Source organism: Galleria mellonella, unplaced genomic scaffold (genome assembly GCF_026898425.1).
Source record: "Galleria mellonella isolate WM207_F2 unplaced genomic scaffold, CSIRO_AGI_GalMel_v1 utg83, whole genome shotgun sequence".
Lineage (NCBI taxonomy): Eukaryota > Metazoa > Arthropoda > Insecta > Lepidoptera > Pyralidae > Galleria > Galleria mellonella.
The window spans coordinates 2,606,712-2,626,446 of NW_026442162.1; the positions used below are offsets into that span (position 1 = coordinate 2,606,712).

Here is a 19,735-nt window from a genome sequence, read left to right on the forward strand (position 1 = left end):
GTATTAGATCGTTAATAGGTAGCCTCAATTCCACATCACTAAAGATTTATTAGGTAGATTAATTTATTTACCTCACATTAAAACATAGCTACTTTTTATTTCGTTAAGGCGAAGATCTTTCTGCTCGTATCTGTCTTCATACATCAAAAAGTTATTACGAGACAATACCGCATAACTCGAACGTGAACAAACAATAAAGAGAATAAGTTTAGCTATAATAAGCATAGCTTTTGATGTTTATCATTTGTTTTAGTATTTTGAATCACAAGTATAGGGTTTGTTTTTTACAATAACTAGTTTTTACTCGCAGCTACGTCCGCGTAACCAGGACTCAAATAATGAACGGGATCAAAGTAGTGCTGAAGCCTTTAAGGCATTATAAGGTAATAAACAAACAAATAACCTCACTTTCACATTCACAATATTAGTAAGGCTTATATATAAACTTGCAGTCCTATAAACATATACGTGTACATATATACAAATTAAAATATCTAATTAAAGAATTAAAGTGTTGGACCTTAACAGTATCATGTTAACAAACATGGCAATATCCGCTTTGTAACGTTGAGAGCAGTCACAACATTTGAATTCCGGTTCTTTAATGACAATAAAAATTGATAGATAATACAGATAGACATTTCACTGTTTACTTCTAATTGGAAATTTATATCTGTAAACAGTAGGAAATAATTAGAGACGCTTTATTAGCACATTGTACAATAGTATAGTCAGATTAGCATGAAGGGAATAGTCGACAGACATTCGGATTGTGTAAATTCTAAATAATATAAAACACACATATACAATATTTTTTATGTGTTTTTATTTCTGTGTTTGCAAGTGTGTGCACAGTTCTCGTATGAGAAATTGAAATCCCTATTAATATTGTAAATGTGAAAGTAAGTTTGTTTGTTTTGGTACCTTATAGTACCTTAACAGGCCAACCAATCACTATGATGTTTAGTATTTTTTTTATACAACTTAGAATGGCTAACAAGCTGACGGCCCACCTAATAGAAAGTGGTAACCGTCGCCTACAGACATGAGCAGTGCCATAGACATAACAGAGTATACTATTTCGCCCATGATACTTCCCATGCGTTGCCATTCCTGAGAAGGTGTTATTCCTCTGTACCCAGTAAATTTACGCCATATCCCACCCTTCAAACCGAAACACAGCCATGCAAACACAATTGCTTCACGGTAGTATACGAGTACACGTGCTATTGGAGAAGGATATTGACTACTTTTTATCCTGGTCACGTGGATGATGTTGCGTGTAAAAGCTAGTAGTTTCATAGTATGATCCTTTCATTTTTGTATCAATTTTTAAGTCTCCAAAATATACAGAGGTCTAGAAACCCTTGGCACTAGAGAGCGTTACCCTAATCCAAGTAGTAATCAATTGATTTTAGTCACATAACAAGTAAATATAATTATATATAACATAATTTATACTTTATATTTGCATCGATTTACTTGGTATACCTATTACCTCAACCTACCTGCTGCGCGTCTTTGGAACTCACTACACCACTTGAAGTATTAGGAAGTAAGAAAGAAGGAATATGGCATAGTCATTAAAAGCCTTTAAAGCAGGTACCATAACTATTTATTCCGAAACTCCTATTTCATCGAGCCATTTGTAAATACATGTATCTATGTATGTGTTGTTTATGTATATATTTATGTACATTTATTTTTTATTGTATTATATCTTTAATTTTAATTAGGTATATCTTTCGCTGTATGGTTTTTAACCTTGAACATTCTATAATTTTCTTTCAACTTCTCAAAGGTTGACTGTAAGAGATCCCTCTACGGAATAAGTCCGTCGTTGAATCCATCTTATAATGAGCCTTATGTATATTATGTATAATTGAGATTTTACAATACATTACTATATCTCCTTCGTCAGTAAGGATAGTATTTGAACACCGGAGGGAGTTTTAGTAATGGGGACTAGCGGTACGGGAAATGGAATGGTAGCCCACCTGTATTTTTGGTATACGCTAGCGGGGCGCCAGTGAGGGATGATAGAATCAAAAGGCAGGCAGTTAGTCTATCGTTATAAAGACGCTTGGAATTCAGCACAAATGTTTCCAGGGGGGACCACGTGGAGGGCAACCTGCCACGGTAAATTGCTAGCAACAGGATAACAACTGGTAATCTGCATAACTAACAATCCCTTTCCCCCTAGTAAAGGATAACAGGTGAGTATGAAGGTGAGGTGAATATGACAAATTTCACAAGAATTGATCATGATGGTTGCCAGGAGAAACCGTGTGAAGATTGATCGAGTATGTTGCTAGCAATGGGGCTATTAGATATGTATTACTAACAATTCCTTCCCTTTCACCCGGTCAGATTGATCTCCACGCGGCTCTTCCTAAAATCGTCCTAATCTATTTTTCTCTTACGTTCTTTATCTATAGAATTCTTATTTTCATATCCTTCAGACTTTAATTTGTCTATTTCAAATCATAACGGAAATGCCTTTAGGTACAGTTATATTACTAAATGCTTAAAGTTACTAATTTCTAGACTTGCCTACATTGCGTAGTTTATTGATCATTAAATGCAGGGCAATAAAATGTTCACCATTAAGCGAAAGTCTGGTCCAATTCAAAATCATTAATACCTGTAGCTAATTGTAAGAAACAAAATGGCAAATAAATTCATAACGTTAATTAATTATTATTTATTGACCTCATTAAAATGAGTATACGTCTGTGTGAAACCAACTATTATTAAAAACACGAAAGTTTGTGAGACCGGATGGATCACCTCTTTTACGCAACAACTATTAAACAGATTAGAATGAAATTTGGTACATTTATTTATTTATTTATTTATTTATTTATTTGGGCACAGCAACAGTATTACAATTCACATTAAATTAAATATAATGAATTTTATAATTAATTGTTTTAAAATTGTATACCATTAATTGCTACGCACAGCGTTAGCTTATACTAGATTCAACATTATATATAATAACTATAGAAAATGAGAACAATTATATATTAAACTCAGACACTTCTTTTGCCATTTTAAAAAAAGAATTTAAATTATAAGCAAAAATGTCCAATTCATTACAATTATTGTACAATCTGCACATACGGAAGAGAGGATCATTAAAAGTTACATTGTTATTACAATAAGGTACATGAAATAATTTTAATATTCTCTTATTACCTTCTGTTTTAAACGGAACATGGCCTAATAGATCGATAGCATCCCACTTTGCGTTTATAATTTTATATAGCGTGTTCAAATCTTGGATTGAACGTCTAGATTTTAACGTAGTAATACCAAAAAAATTTAGTCGACTTTCATATGTAGATAGCTTACGTCTCATGCCAAGCTTTGAACTTAAATTACGAAGGAAGCGCCGCTGAACAGCTTCCAATCTATCAATATGAGTGCTATATTGGGGAGACCATATGACAGCATTATACTCTAAAACTGCTCGAACAAGCGCAAAATAAAGGATTAATATACTAATTGGATTTCGGAAAGGTTTTGCGGTTCGGAAAATGAAACCAGTCATTTTATTGGCTTTTGAGACAATATAATCGTAATGATGTGAATAAGTCAGCTTTGAATCCAGCCATACTCCGAGGTCCTTGACAACAGTTTGGCGACTCATTAAAACATTATTAATATTATATGAAAACTGAATCGGAAATTTCTTTTTAGTGAAAGTTATAAGGTAGCATTTTGTAATATTTAAGTACATGAATAGGTTTATTTATTTATTTATTAAACACTAGGAATATACAACATGAGTACATTAGACCCCGAACTAGGCGAACCCGTATCGCGGGAGTCCATAAAAGGGATTATCAAGACACAATGTTTTACAAATATAGATCAATGAGTAAATTTTACAGAATTAAACACGACAGAAGGACTTCGTTAACCAATATAAAAGTGCCTAGGCTATATCCTAACTTAACATATTGGATAGTTTATATACTTTAACTGAAGCTACGGGATTTTAGCGAAATATGACCTGTATTACTATAAATATGGTCTTATGTTATAAGAAATGTAACAAAATGTAGTTGTACATGGAGAACTATCAAATATTCTGTACACATGAAAAGAGAACTAGTTCATTTAACACCGACAGTAGTGCGATGCCCTGTCGCGCGCAACGACGACCGCCCGCGCATGTTTGTCGTGCGCTTAGCGATGCTCTGCTAACAGTGTGTCAGCGGGCCAAAGACTATACGCTGAAATGTAGAGTAGAATTTTTATAATTACCTAGTGATAATTTTGAAAAATACAGAATTATAATTTTAGAAATTGCGTAATGATAATTTTGGGAAATTGTCTATTGATTATTTTGGAAAGTTTCAAATGCTAAATTGGGAACAATCAAAAATCATCATTATCATCATCATATCAGCTTTTTCAGTGGTTAACAGTCCACTGTCGAACATAGGCCTTCCTTTTTGTAAATATTTTTTTATAATTTTGTGAAATTATCTAATTGTAATTTTGGGAAGTTATAATTTTGGGCAATTATCTAATAACAATATTTAACAATGAAATGCATGGTAGAGAAGAGTAAATTTTATGTTTATATTTTGTAAAAGTTTTACTTCTAACTTATCGAATGGACCGAAATTATTACGAATTGAAATTTCCAAAAAATATTTAGGTATATGCATGTCTAGACTAAATATTTTATTCTAATAATAATTGTTTAAGTAGTAAAAAAGACATGAAGTTCAGCTCACCTATGGGTAGTCATAAAAACAGTCTACTATAATTTGTACCAACTGCTCGCTGTTTTAATCTTTGGCAACGTAACATCCAGAGGACAGTGCACGTCATTGTGCGTAGAACTTCACCAATTATCGCATCTCGCACCCATTATGAACGTAAACTGCGGTGGCGCTAAAACTTACGACAACTGACCACTTATGGTATGTTCAAATGGTTTCAGTGACTGGCGTGCTCCAGTTTTAAAATGATAATTTTTCTAATATTTTATTAAGGTCTTAAGGTCATTTACCAATTTCTCAGCACGATATTTTTTCGGTAAGCTGCGACTGATTCAGTACAGAGTACTTAAAGTGGTAGAGAGTACAAAGACATATGGTCGCATTCACTTTTACTGCGAAAAATTTGAATGGAAATTCGAGTTTCCGAAACTATTCGCTAGAGGCATAGAATAGTTTTTGATCTTAGTACAGTTTCGTCAATTTCAATCTTATGATTCGATGAACTATCAAATGAAATTTAAAGAGTGTTATAAGTGTTTGAAAGTCTACTGCAAGCTTATAGAGTACATGAGTTGCTACGCTTAGCCGGCGGATAGGTAAGCGTAGTTAGGCTTTGACAGTACTTAAAAAGAGACTCTGCTGCTCATTTCTCGACAATTAAGTTTCCTTAGTCGCTTCTTAATACACTCACTGGAAAGGAAGGAGTGACCCATTCTATGCCGAGACCACATGGCGAAATAAGAAAGTTATATAACATTGTAAATATAATGAACTTAAACTAAGTGCAGGTAATTTAAGCAAAGATAAAGGTTTTTCTTCTCGAGTTGTTTTGATAATTGATTTAATTATATAATTTTTTTTTATTTATTTGTACTACTACTACAAGAATTATTTTAATATTTATACTAGTGCGATGGTCGAAGGATTTGCACGTCTCTCTTAATACATAGGCAACTACTAGCAAAACTCCCCTTATGAGAAAAACCTATGTTAAGCACTGATGTAAATAGTTTTACTTCGTAAAAGGAACGTGAAATTATTATCACAGGATATGTAATTGTACTTAGCTGTGAAAGTATTGATGCTGAACGTGCCATGATCTCGGTAACACTGTGGAGTTCTCGTTATTTATTTTATATGTTATAAGCTATTGAAACTAGTTTCGTATTGTTGATTAATTTTGTAACACATAAAAGTTACTTTTGTAATTTAAATTCAAATTTAGAACATACCACAAAACCATTTAAAATATCTACAGCATAAACTTTCGAAAGTTTAAAAGACAACAATGCGACTGCGCGTCTGAGACCCAATTTTAACGACACAACAAACATGGCTACATGCCACAGCCGCCATGAACGGCCATGATGTGACCGCTAAAACCTTGCGACAACATTGCTCATAGCCACATAAACTTTTAAAAGTGTTTGCTCACATACAGTGTGACAGAGCGATCTAGTCTGACGATTGCTGGCTGTTGACATTTGCGTTCAACCACCTCACAATCGCAACCCGTATTCCGAATGCGTAAGGTTCAAATTGGAACTGCCAATGACGTTGAATGTAATGGTAATGATGTTTACAGTTAAGTCGTCATGCAGTCGCTAATCGCGTCGAAGTCGCGAGTTAGCGCCTCGCCCGGTGTCCGCAAACAGCGTCATTCATTGTCACCCTAGTTGAATGATTATCAGCCCTTCCGCGTCATACCATTCCATTAATATATTTTAAAGCCGCATTGTAAATGTAAAGTTTTCGTAATTTGATAATTATATTTAGTTTAATTATGGTTACACTATGTTAATCAATCAATCAATGGAGCTATAACAAAAAAAAAAAATCATTAAATAAAATACTTACAAATATCTTATTTTTTATATACTTTGAATGACGAATGGCAACGTATGAAGGTGTCATAGGCGAAACAGTATACTCTGTTATGTCCATGGTACTCATGTCTCTAGGCGACAGTTACCACTTTCCATCAGGTGGGCCGTCAGCTTGTTTGCCATTCTATGTTGTATAAAAAAAAAGAATTAATTCATGAAAACTCTTTATAGTTTCCTTCAAAGAATGATACATTATATTATTAAGATTATTTTTTAACTGGTGCAATAAAAAAAAAACAATGAATTAAAACATTTTTATGTAATATTTTCAAAATATATAGCATGCAATTACGATAGTTGGTATATATAATTATTACTACCAAATTCTATTTTTATTTAAATGAATATGAAAAAAAAAATTGTGATTTTAAACTTTAAACTCTTTTTTTTTATTTTTTTTTTATTTATTTAATGTGAACTTTTAGTCTCAAGTAATAGTGACACTCGTAGTGTACAAAGCAAATAAAAAAAAACCTTTGCTAATATCATAAATGTGAAAGTAAGGTTGTTTATTGCCTTGTAGCGCTTTAACGGCTTAACCAATCGCTATGAAATTTTGGTATACACGTACTGAGACGGAGAAGGATGTACTCGTAGGCTACTTTTTATCTCGGTCAGTAAACACGTGAACGGGGGGGAAAGGGACTGTTAGTAATGGAGACTGAGAATCCTATTGCTAGCAATATACCCAACCAGGTCGACCTCCTCGAGGTTCTCCCTGGAAACTATCACGGTTAATTCCTGATGAATTCATCATGATAGGCTGACTGGCCTGTTTTCATTCTCATCTATCACCCTTCACTGGTGCTCCGCCAGCGAATCCCGTTAGCCCAAACGGGGTTACCATATCATTTTCATCCTTCAAAAAAAAAACACGTGGACGAAGTTGCGGATAAAACTTCGTATAGAATAATTTAATAAGAGATGATGCATTGCAAAATATAAACAAATGAGCAGAAACAAATCACTTACTCAAAAGGAATCAGTAAACAGTAGATACAAAATGAGCAAGTTATAAATACATCTTTTTGGTCCGTTTATCAATACGTTTCCTAGCAAATTCTAAATCGAGATCCAGACGAGGAAAAATGTATCAGTTCTTTAGAACTGTAACGTTTTAACTGTAAATGTAATAAATACTATTTACATGAAACTGATTCTACTATTATAATAAATGTAAAATATATATATTATATAAAATTACATTGTTATAATTTATTTTGAATAAAGATGTACAACAGGCCAGCTTAACTCTGTAAGAGTTCTCTTCCAGCAAACTCTGAGTGGAAAGGAGCATTAATTTACCAGCGGGCAGTGTGCGTACAATAAGAAGAGGAAACATTATAGTTGTTTCTACTAAGAAATAATAAATATGTTTACCTAACTACAAAATAACATATCTTTACTAACATGATGTTTGTTATTTTTCACGCAATAGTTTGGATAAGTTATATCCCAAACTAGAACATAGAATTCTTTTTAATATTACTAGCTTTTAACCTCGACTTCGTCTGCGTGGTCAGGATATATCGGCTAACCAGATCAAAATGTAGCCTATAATTACAGTACCTATGCAAACGTAAAATTATTTCGTACATATTAATTTGAAAACAGTAACTGTTGTGTTTATTGTGGGTTCTTCTCAGTAGATAACAACATTGCAAATCTAGCAGTACGATTATAAAAAAAATACGATTTTAAAAAGCTTGTAAACAAGTCCATTTGGATTATTATTATTTTACAAAAATTCTCATCTCCCCTCTTAAGGAGAGGAGATGTCAACTAACCCCCGGCAGAAGCACAGTCGGCCGGAGTTCAGGGTCCCAGGAAGAGAAATAGGCGTACAATGCGGGCAGTATCTAAGAGCACCGCTTTCTGCATCTTTCCCGGAAGTGGACCGCCTCGGAATCCCAACCGTTTGAGATGTTGTTTTATTATTATTACTCTATTAAAAATTGATTATCCAATGTATAATATCGAAACATAGAACACCATCAGAATGAGTATAGATATCCGACCGGTATGAGTGATATTTAAATGGGTGATGACCTTTTTCTCGTCGTCAATCTCCAGAGGAAATCGATCTATAGATATCGGAGCGATACTGATATTATAGATAACGAAATACTATCTCATGCCTAGCTACTACCCAGATGAATATATGTATGTAAGATGTTAGTATCTAAGATACAGGTTAGGCCTAGTTTAGACACTAATGTGCTGGGCAAAATGCTACATTTTATACACATATAATTTACTTTGAAATTTCTGTAAGCCCATGACTGTATATTTTTCTGTTCTTTATTATTATTATGTAGGTACCTATTCTTCATTGCTTATATCAAACACAATTTTATACAACTGGTAGATACTGTTCAAGACTCTTCAATTCACAGTTTCCATGATATAGATTAACCAGCCATTTCTAGTTCCTTGATATTTACATAATAAATTTATCGACTTAATATACTCGTTTTCAGTTAAACATCAACAATTTATATATCGCTAACTGCTTATAGCCAGTAAATATCTCTTGATCTAATAAATAGCGGATTGTGTTCGTGCCAACTGCAATCCTATTGTTGACGTAGGTCATGGTGACAGCACCTGAGTAAGTGTCCGTACAGAGCCCAAACTACGTACAACAGGCCTCTGTAAGTACAATATAAAAACAGTTTCACCTTTCGCGTTTGTTCTACTATGATGAACTGCTCGTAGTTAATGAAGGTTAGGTAGTGGTATCATAGCGGCTTATAGTGAAAGCTTCATCCAGTAATCATTTATTGTAATCCAGGAGTCCTAAGATCAAATAGTTGTCTAAACTTCTGAATTTTTTAAATGATCAAATATAAAATGATTGGCTTTGCTTGAAAGAATGTATAAAACCGTCGTTTCTTTTTGTTCATAACAAAGAAGACACAAAAACTCTTCACATTAGAGAAAGCTACGTTCAGACGAATAGTGGTAGTAGATGAGGTATAATCGAGAAAACTAGATAATTATAAGTCTACTTATAGCGTGCTACGTGTATGTAGTTTGTGTTCTGCGGGAATACTTACTCGTGTGCTAACAGTGTGCCGAACTATCATATTTAACCAGACGGGGAACGTGTGATGAAACTCTTTAATGTAATGTCATAAATTAGACTAAATGTGTCTGTGTAAATTACAAACTAAATAGCTCATGCCCGCCGTGATATTAATGTGTCAGTATATTTGCCATTATTAGGGTTCCATACAAGGGAAGAAAACCCTTGAATTAGCTTTTTTTTTTAGTTATTTTATAGTTTATTTTATCTGTATTTTAAATATAAATATTACAAAATATTGTAAAGTAATATTTATAGAGGTCATATAGAAATAAACTTTCGCCATTGACCTTTATTTAAATTCTGAGCACAAATTCAAAACTACTTAATCTTGCATTAGAAATAAAAGAAAGTTAAATTAAATTGTTGAGCATATGCTATAATTTAGATTTGTATGTGCAAATAACGGATAACTCGAGAACTGCGTATCGTACCAGAGATGAATTTAAATAGATCAAGAAATTCTGCCATTCATATCTATTATTGTGCCTCTTGCACAGTCAGGAACTACAATAACGATTATAATTAGGGTTAGGTTCATTAAGTGCAGTTCAGGAGACTAGGAGAGAGAACTATTTTAAGAAATTATAAATCAGTATAAAATCTTTAGCTAATATAAAAATGATTGTTGTGTATAAAGCCGTTATCTCGAAAAAGTTAAGAAGATAAAAAAGACAGCATTGTAAGTAGCGTAATCGGAAGAGTTTCAATATATAAATATCAATCATAATCACAGCAAAAAATAATATTAGTTTTTATATTTTAAACTAGCTTTTTGACTTCATACACGTGAATTTCCTCTGTCCCATTCGTGTTTCAACCGTGAAGCAGTTGCGTTTGCATGGCTGTGTTTCGGTTTGAAGGGCGGGATATGGCGTGAATTTACTGGGTACAGCGGAATAACACCTGAGTCCTCAGGAATGGCAACGCATGGGGGATATCATGGGCGAAACAGTATATCTACTCTGTTATGCCCACGGTACTGCTCATGTCTATAGGCGACGGTTACCACTTTCCAGTCGTCAGTCAGTGGGCCGTCAGCTTGTTTGCTATTTTAAGTTGTATAAAAAAAAAAGTAAGAAAACGAACGAAATAGACCACTTCTAACTGAATTCTTTTTTAGAATAGAATTATATATAAGTATATTCTTTTAGATAAAAGGATTAGGACTTACAGATATTTAGATTGGTTGTATAGCAGTTTCATTAAAATTGTTTCAGTAGTTTAGTTTTTAAATTAATATTACTGGGTTTGCCACAATTTGTTTTTTTTTTTTTGTAAAACACAAACATCTAATGTATCTTTTTATGTATGAATTAGTAAATAAATAATATATACTATGTTCCTCGTGACACTAGTGACATGCTTATTGGAACGAAACTCTGAAATTTTTATTGAATTCTCCTTGAATTGAATTGAATTGAAAATTGAACCTAGGTATTACAGGTGTCTATAGGCTACGGTAATCCCGTTTACTATCAAACTGGCCGTATGCTTGTTTGCCATCATCATTGAGAAAAATACTATGACATGTTGAATTATTTACTGTATTATTAAAAATGATAATATGTATTGTTTATGATATATACAATTTCTAATTATATAGAGACATATCAATGTTTAACCAAATGTCTTGTATCGTAGTGAGGTATATATTTAGAACGGTGGAAACACTATCTCATTAAATGTCATCCTCTCTTTACCTGTCCAGTTGGTAGGTCGGTTCCGCCCCTTGGCATTTAGACAATACTAGGTTAGTAGGTAGTATTAAATATATATATCCGTGTAGTACAAAGGAAGTATAATTTGCTATTGTAAATTTAGTCAACGATATTGTTGTGATTAATAATTGTTTTACCATACCATATCAGTCGTTAACCATCCACTGCTGAATATAGGACTCCCCTATATAAGGAGTTCTGCCAGTAGTTGCCACGCTTGGCAGGCGGGTTGACAACTGCAGTTAAGCTTTGATGATGTTTTAAAAGGGACGTTGCTGCACATCTCTCGATAATTAAATTCCCTTAGTCGCCTCTTACGACAGTTACAGGAAAAGGAGTGAATCATTGCATGCCGGGACCGCACAACATTAATTGTTATAATCTTATTAAACAGGGATGGTAATAAATAAATATTATTACTCCGTCATAACATGCACTGCGTATGTACAAAGACATATAATTAAGATGTACCTGTATCTCGTGGCTTTCCTTGTGTGAATCAGTACATGCAATATCATATGTGCTAAATTAGGACATAACCCACCCGTGTACCAAATTTCATCCAAATCCCTTTAGTAGTTTTTGCGAGAAAGAATAACAAAAATCCATCCATCGTCATAAATTTCCGCATTTATTACATTGATAAAATTTATTTAGATGTAAAGTTTAACTTTAGAAATTTTCATATATTTAGTTATATTTACTTTACTATGATAAATGAAATTACATTATAATTTTCATTAAAATTATAATTTTCTAATAATAGCTATTACTTGCCTGTCCAATGTTGGCAGGTCAGATCCGCCCACTGATTAGTTTGTTGGCATTTGCAGAAACTTAGGTCAATAGTACTACAATGTTTATCTGTCTTTAAGATCAATTACTAATATATGGGTGATAAGGTTCATGCAGGATACTCCAGTTTCACGATCAGCGGGCTCTTGAAATATTCAATTGATGCGGAATGCACTTCTTGGCGAAATATGAAACACTGCGTAGTTTTTATTTGGGGGCCATACTTCACGCAGTGTCAATAACCTCCGTCTCAAATTTCCCACTCACTCCACTTCCTTTTATTCTAATTCCTTTACTGTGCAGACAGTTCGCCGGTGGAACTCACTACCTACATCTATTCGGTGCGCTCAATCTCTCTCTAGTTTTAAAATCTCTGTTAAATCCTATTATCTCTCCCTTTAAGTACTATTTTCCCATGTTCTGCCTTCATCTTCCAGTGTCACTCTCCCCTGTTGTATATGTGCTTTAAAGTTTGTGTATGTTTATGTATGTATTTGTTTATGTGTGTATATATGTATATATATATATTTCTCAACGTCTTTTTTTCTCAATGTCTTCTATCCAATGGTTGTCTGGAAGAGATTGCTTAGCGATAAGGCCGCCTTTTGTATCATTTCTCATTACAGTTAAATGTATTTACTATTCTATAAATGGTGCAATAAAGTGTAAATGAATAAATAAATAGCAATCTTGTTGCACTAAACTTCGACAAAGCACAAGCATGCGTATTCCCCGCTAAAAACATAAAATATACCCCTATATCTCCTATTCTTTTATTCTGTGGCACTCTTCTAGTAGAACGTGACAATATACTGGGATATACCTTTATATCCTGATCATCATAATTACAGGGATAATAACGAGAGTGTAGCTAAAACGGCATCTAAAAAGTCTCGAACAAAATGCTGTTTTAAACGAGTGCAGTGCCTCCTATATAAAGCACAAGTAGGGTCACGTGTGGAGCTCGCTAACTTCTCATATCTCTGGGATGGCTTCGTTTTGTCCCTTATTCCAATTTCTCCCTTCTGCAACTACATTTCTACACGGTAGTTCGCCACCATAATCTTTTTCGTAGAAAAAAGTCTTAAATGTTCACTTTAGATTTTTTTTTTATATATATATATATATATATATATATATATATATATATATATATATATATATATATATATATATATATATATATATATATATATATCATATTTGTTTATACCACAAAGATATGCCACTTTTATACATAAACAAAACAAAATAAACAAAAGATGATCCGTCTAATGGTAAAAGGTCACTGTAGTCTATCACCGTCATTTTGTTAGATTTTTTTATGGTATAGATGAGAAAGTACTCTACCCATGCAAAGCAAAATTCTACCAATGAATTATTTTGTTTAATAATACTAGTACTGTGTAGTAATAGGTAATTTAGATACTTCCGTACACCCCACCAGCTACCACTCACCATATGGTGCTTTGAAGAATAATTAATTGACATACAACTTATCACAGCCAATTTATTCATCGGAATAGACAGACGTGTCGCCCGTTTGGCAATTGTCCATCGCTATATTAGCCGTAGTAATAATAACTGTAATTCCCAATCAATAGAGTACAGTTTTGAGCGGTTGTACGTTATTACGGTTTTCTTAGTTAACTGAAACACCCGTGCCCTAAGTAACACCTAAATTGAAGCCAAAATAAACTGAAACCAATGACGTATTTCGTAACAGTTACTCCAAAATGTTTGACAAATATATTTATTTGGCAAACGTTCGCCACAAATAGTTTTAGGTGGGTCTTAAGTGCATATGTAAAATATAATAATTGCATAATACGTATATTTATTTTAAATATGATATTTGGTTATTACCACGCATACTGCCCACGTATCTATAATAGATTTTTATATTTGATATTGATGTAATAGTGATTTATGAGTAAATACAATTATTTGTATTTTAAATCAGCTTTTATTTACATTTGACGTAAGTACTTATTCCGTTTTAGCATTTTATTATTATATTATTATTACTCTGTATATGTTGTCACATTTATTTTTAGATTTATTCACTTATTCTGCATGATTTAGCAAGACAAAGTTAATCTACCTACCTACCTTATGGTATAAAAAAAGTTTAGATTTAAAGAAGTGAATATAGAATAATAAAGTTGACTGGGAGAGAATGCTTCTAATACCAGAGGGAGACTTTGTACAAAAGTCGTTTGCTTGGGTACCTCTGTCCCGTTCATGTTTCAACCGTAAAGCAGTTGTGTTTGCATGGTTGTGTTTCGGTTTGAAGGGTGGGATATGGCGTGAATTTACAGGGTACAGAGGAATAACACCTGAGTCCTCAGGAATGGCAATGCATGGGGGGTATCATGGGCGAAACAGTATACACTGTTATGTCCATGGTACTGCTCATGTCTATAGGCGACGGTTACCACTTTTCATCAGGTGCAACGTCAGCTTGTTTGCCATTCTAAGTTGTATAAAAAAAAAAAAAATTAATTACATATGCTTTGTACGCATGTTTTGTACGAAAGCATAAATAAGCAATAGATTCATTTTATTAATTAAATTTCATTATAGTTTAGATTCACGTAAATATGGGTCCTTTAAGCATTATTACTTGCGTGTATTTAGTTATTATAATTAAATATAAAAAAAAAATGTAGTAGACTTGCACTGTAGTCTATTTTGTTTATCCAAAATCAAATATGTAAAATATATAACGAAAATATGTCATTAAATTTTATTAAAAATATTATATTATTAATTATATTATATAAGTAACTTCAAAAATCTGAAAGATTCAATTGTATTTTTTTAAGTTAATTTCTTATACTTTGCTCTTTCTAAGTAATGTTTGATTATTTTTGTCGATAAAATTTACTATTGTTTGTAAAGCAAAATCTTACAAAATTTATTTTATGTAAATATTGAACTCGTTGTCGTCTGTATAAATGGATCTGAATAAAAAAGGCATCCTAGATTTATTAAAATTGTCACAGAAACACTCTCTAAATTAGTATATTAGTAAATTGAAATATTTAGTTAAGTGACCGAATTTTGACATGTGCCTACTGCTAATTGAACATCAGCAAACCATCTTATAGGCGTATTATTCATTTGTATACATTTTTATTAAGTTCTGTTGGAACAAGCTACACTCTGCCCCCCTCCTTTTCCTTTCCCATTGGTCATCATAAAAGGCGATTAAGAAAATTGTAAAGGTCGAGGGATGGGCAGTAGCATCGCTCTTAAGACATCACCAAAACCTAACTGTGGTTGCCAATCTGCCTACGAAGTGTGGCAACTAGTGGCAAAGCCACCCCAATAGGGAAAGACCTGTATTCAGCAGTGGACAGTTAAAGGCTAACATGACGATGATGATACGTAATACTTCTCTCAATCGGTACAAAATGAGATAATGCATGACTATTATCATGTCAGGTTGACGGACAGATAGCAAACAAAAAGAGTAATAATAACGAATTATCTTAAGTAGCGAATACAAAAAAAAAAAATATTGATAAATAAAGAAAAAAGTAATATAAATCAGTAGTTGCGCGCGCATCGGACTGAAATACGACAACGTCGCGGTGTCAGCGCGGGCGCATTCAGACGCCATTCGTGAGCCGATTGATTCGCCTAATGTGAGCGCTGGTAATGACTCGACGAGCCTTTGTATTAACCTGTATATTCTTCGATGTATTAGATAAAATAAAATAAACTCAATAAACGACAGTAATAACTGACGGGTTTTTGTAATCCAATGTTGTAGAGGGCACGTCTACTGCCGTCTGTCTAATTAATTTGGTTTATTATGTACTCTTTTCTTCGAAAATTGGAAAATCGAAATAGAATCGAAACGCATTTTTATCGGAATACAATCATTTTAAAGATAACAATTTGTAGTACGTAAAAGAAATGCTTAGCAAAAATTTATGTTGACTTATATCATCTTATCAGCCTTCAAATGTCCACTGTTGAACATATATCTTGCCTTTGGGGGGTTTTGCCAGTAGTTACCACGCTTGGTAGGCGGATTGGTAACCGCAATTAGCTTTGAAGATTGTTTTAAGAGGGACGCTGCTGCCCATCCTTCCCCCTTCTTTAGTCACCACTTACGACATCCATGGAAAAGGAAGGGGTGGCCTATTCTATCCCGGGATCACATAGTAAGTTGACTTATATATTTATAATAAATTTAGTAACATCTGTTAACTTAACTTTAATATTGATTATTATAATATAAATAATATTAACATGATCTAGCATATATTGAGAAATTCACAACACAATTTTGCACATACAAAATAAATTTAACAAGACATATGCACACCATAATAACATTATAACATCCTGTACACTACATTTTATAAAAATAAATACCTAGTACACAAGGTTTATAAAAAAAAAAAATAATGTAAACAAATGAAAAATTGTAGCAAACAAGTAACAATCGTGCGTGGCGCTTTAATTATTTCCAAGATACCTAGCCCGCCGCATTGAATCAACTCACAAAACTCCGTTACAGAACTGTTATGAAACTCTGACGTGGCTATCAAGTAAACATTTGCGCCAATTTGGGGGTTAATAAAATTATTTCGCACTGGAAACTTGTATTTCACCTGTGTTTCGCTCGTAACTTACAAACATCTTGACTTTTACGCTTGTACTCGCTTTTTTACTGTTGTAGTAAAACTGTAGGTCAACACTTCTAGTTGTTTGTATGAATTAGATGGATTCCTGATGTATTTATTTACGTAACACCTAGAGCGTTCTAAGAGATGCCAGATGTATACTTTCATTATTTCTCAATTGCATAAGTAGTGCGGTATATAACACTTTGTTATAAAATTATAAATGAAAACTATTTGTTCATTGAAGATAATTAAAACCTGCCTACTTTAATATACAAAAGTAAGTGATTTCGCAAATTAATACACAGAAGTAAATTACAGTGACACCCTTATTCATAAAAAGGTCAAATCTCTCAGAAACTTATTTTAGCTATTGAGCTGTTTTCTCTCTTTATTTCGTGGTAAAATCTCAATTTTGATGAAAGTGACAAAATAGTGTAATAATTAAAATAGGTCCCTAGGTTTTAGTTTTTATAATAACGGGGTTAGTATACAATGGGATTACGAAAATGAGTCCACTTTGTGTTATTAAATATACAGTCTGAAATTAAAATCATTAGCTTCTTTTTGGGGGAGCCAAAGTCTTTTTTTTTCTACTAATTAATCCAAATTCATTATTAGAATATTTTCTCAAAGCAGGATACGTCGAAAAACGACAAAAAATTATTGCCTCCTATACTAACTTGAAGGTTGGACTCCTTGTGTTAATATTAATACTTTTCTCGTTCTAAACTCATATTTCTTTGAAAGCAGAAAATGTAAATTTTCGTTACTACACGCATGAAAAAGAACAAGCGCTGGACAGCACTGTCTCCGTCAATCTTATATATTCGGTAGCGAAAACACATCTGTCGACAGAACCGTTTGCCACTTATCTAGGAGGATAGAGAATTTATATCTATTGAAAAGTAAAAACAAATAATTGCAAACAAGATCGCGGGTAAAAAACTGTATAAAATGGTAAAGTTACGCATCGAACTTAATATTATACAATCTTTATTTATGGAGCGACTTCGACGCATATATTAAATTTAAAAAAATGTCATTACAAATTAATAGGTAGAAGCTGAGACCAAGGACTGAATGGAATCAATCTATCTAATAAAACAAGTTAATGTATATCCAATGAGTAATACGAAATGTACTTATATAACTAATATTTAGTACCACAAAAAAAACCGATTTCAATTATGGATAAACCAGTTATTTTGATTTAAAAACTAAATTACTTAACTGATTTTCATAAAATTTCTACAGGACCAATCTCTAAGTATATCCTTTCGAATAAAAAATAATTTTTCAAATCGATTTACAGTTGATGGAGTTATGAGGTAACAAACAAAAAAATATATAATAGAATTGAATCTCCTTCTTTTTGAAGTCGGACGAAAAACAATATTTTTTTACTATTAAAAGGGTCTCGCAATTGATTACGACTCACATGATGGAATCAATTGCGTGTGTGTGTGTGTGTGTGTCAAAAGTGATGATGTGGTCTAAGATGATGTACAGATGTATGCGTTAACAGGAGAGACGAAAAGAGTAACAAACATCTTGGCATATCTTTTTATGGAAACAGATCATTTAAAAAATAAAATAACAATATTACATAATAATACATAATTAATTAACACAAATATAGTTCTAATTTATTTAATACACTAGTATTTCGATAAAATATATATGTACCATATATATGAGTATCAAGAACTAAATATGTTAAATTAATATATATATATTAACAAGAGTTGAAATGAAAATGAAACAGTTATTGAAATGAATTATTAGTTTAAAATCTTTAATTCAAAGCAACAAATTCATTGTGAACTATGATTAATAATCATTGATTATATAATCCGAGTTGCAAAAACAAAACTGGTTTACATAATAGCGTAACGTAAACTATTAGGTGATTGACTATGATTGACTGTGATTGACTGGAAGTTTGAAGATTTATTATACTTGAAAAGAAGAAATTAACCACTGCATCTCATCTTTCTCCACAAAATCTTAATCTGCATCATATCCATTTTTAGCCGACTTCAAAAAGTGGGAAGTTCCAGATTCCATGTTCGATTGTATATTTCTTTTTTTTTTTGTTTCAATTCGAGCACAATCGTCAACAGTCGAACCGAACCAAGCGAATGATGAAAATAATCGATCAACTTCGATCAATGTCGAGACCCAGTTCCCGGAAAGCGGTCTACAGACACGTCTAATTTTACTCCGACTAGCTTTGCACTCGATGCTCTCAGTTCTGACAATGAACTCTTATCGAGTAAACAATCGATCTTTCGTCACAACCTGGCGATTGGCTGTCGTCGCCGCCGTGGCCGACGATCGATTTTTACAGTTGAACACCACAACACTAGTTGTATTGAGCATGTCGAATTTTACGACTGTGATTTTGTAACTCTGGTTTTGAGATTGGTGATAAAATGCTGATCGCACGTACTGAATAAATGATCAAAGAGAAATTATTAACCAAATTATATATAACACGTAATACATATTGATAATTTTTACTTATAAATAGATATTTTGTATAAAGATTTATGTAACTTCATTACTCTGCTAGAAGTATTCTTTAGTAATTTATCCGTTTTTAGAGTAAGAATACACGAGAATACGACACCGGCTTCTCGAGTCACTGTAGTTTCTGAGCATCCTGCTCGCAAATTCAGTGCTTTTTCCTTTTCCCCGTTACTCTTTCATTCTTTTTCTATTAACTTTATTTACTCACTCCCAAAGTCTTTCTCCTTTTTCCCCGATACTTTCCTTCATATTGTAAGTGGCGGATATCACCAACAAATGCATTTCCAAGGAAGATTAACGTCAGGCAGGTAACCGGTCTAAAACT

General features: G+C 32.9%; 1 protein-coding gene across 1 annotated transcript in view; it reads left to right on the top strand.

Annotated features, from left to right (window-relative positions):
- Window positions 1-19,735, top strand: part of LOC113516926 (protein Wnt-6) — a 53,604-nt gene that overhangs the window by 10,705 nt on the left and 23,164 nt on the right. The window lies entirely within an intron of this gene.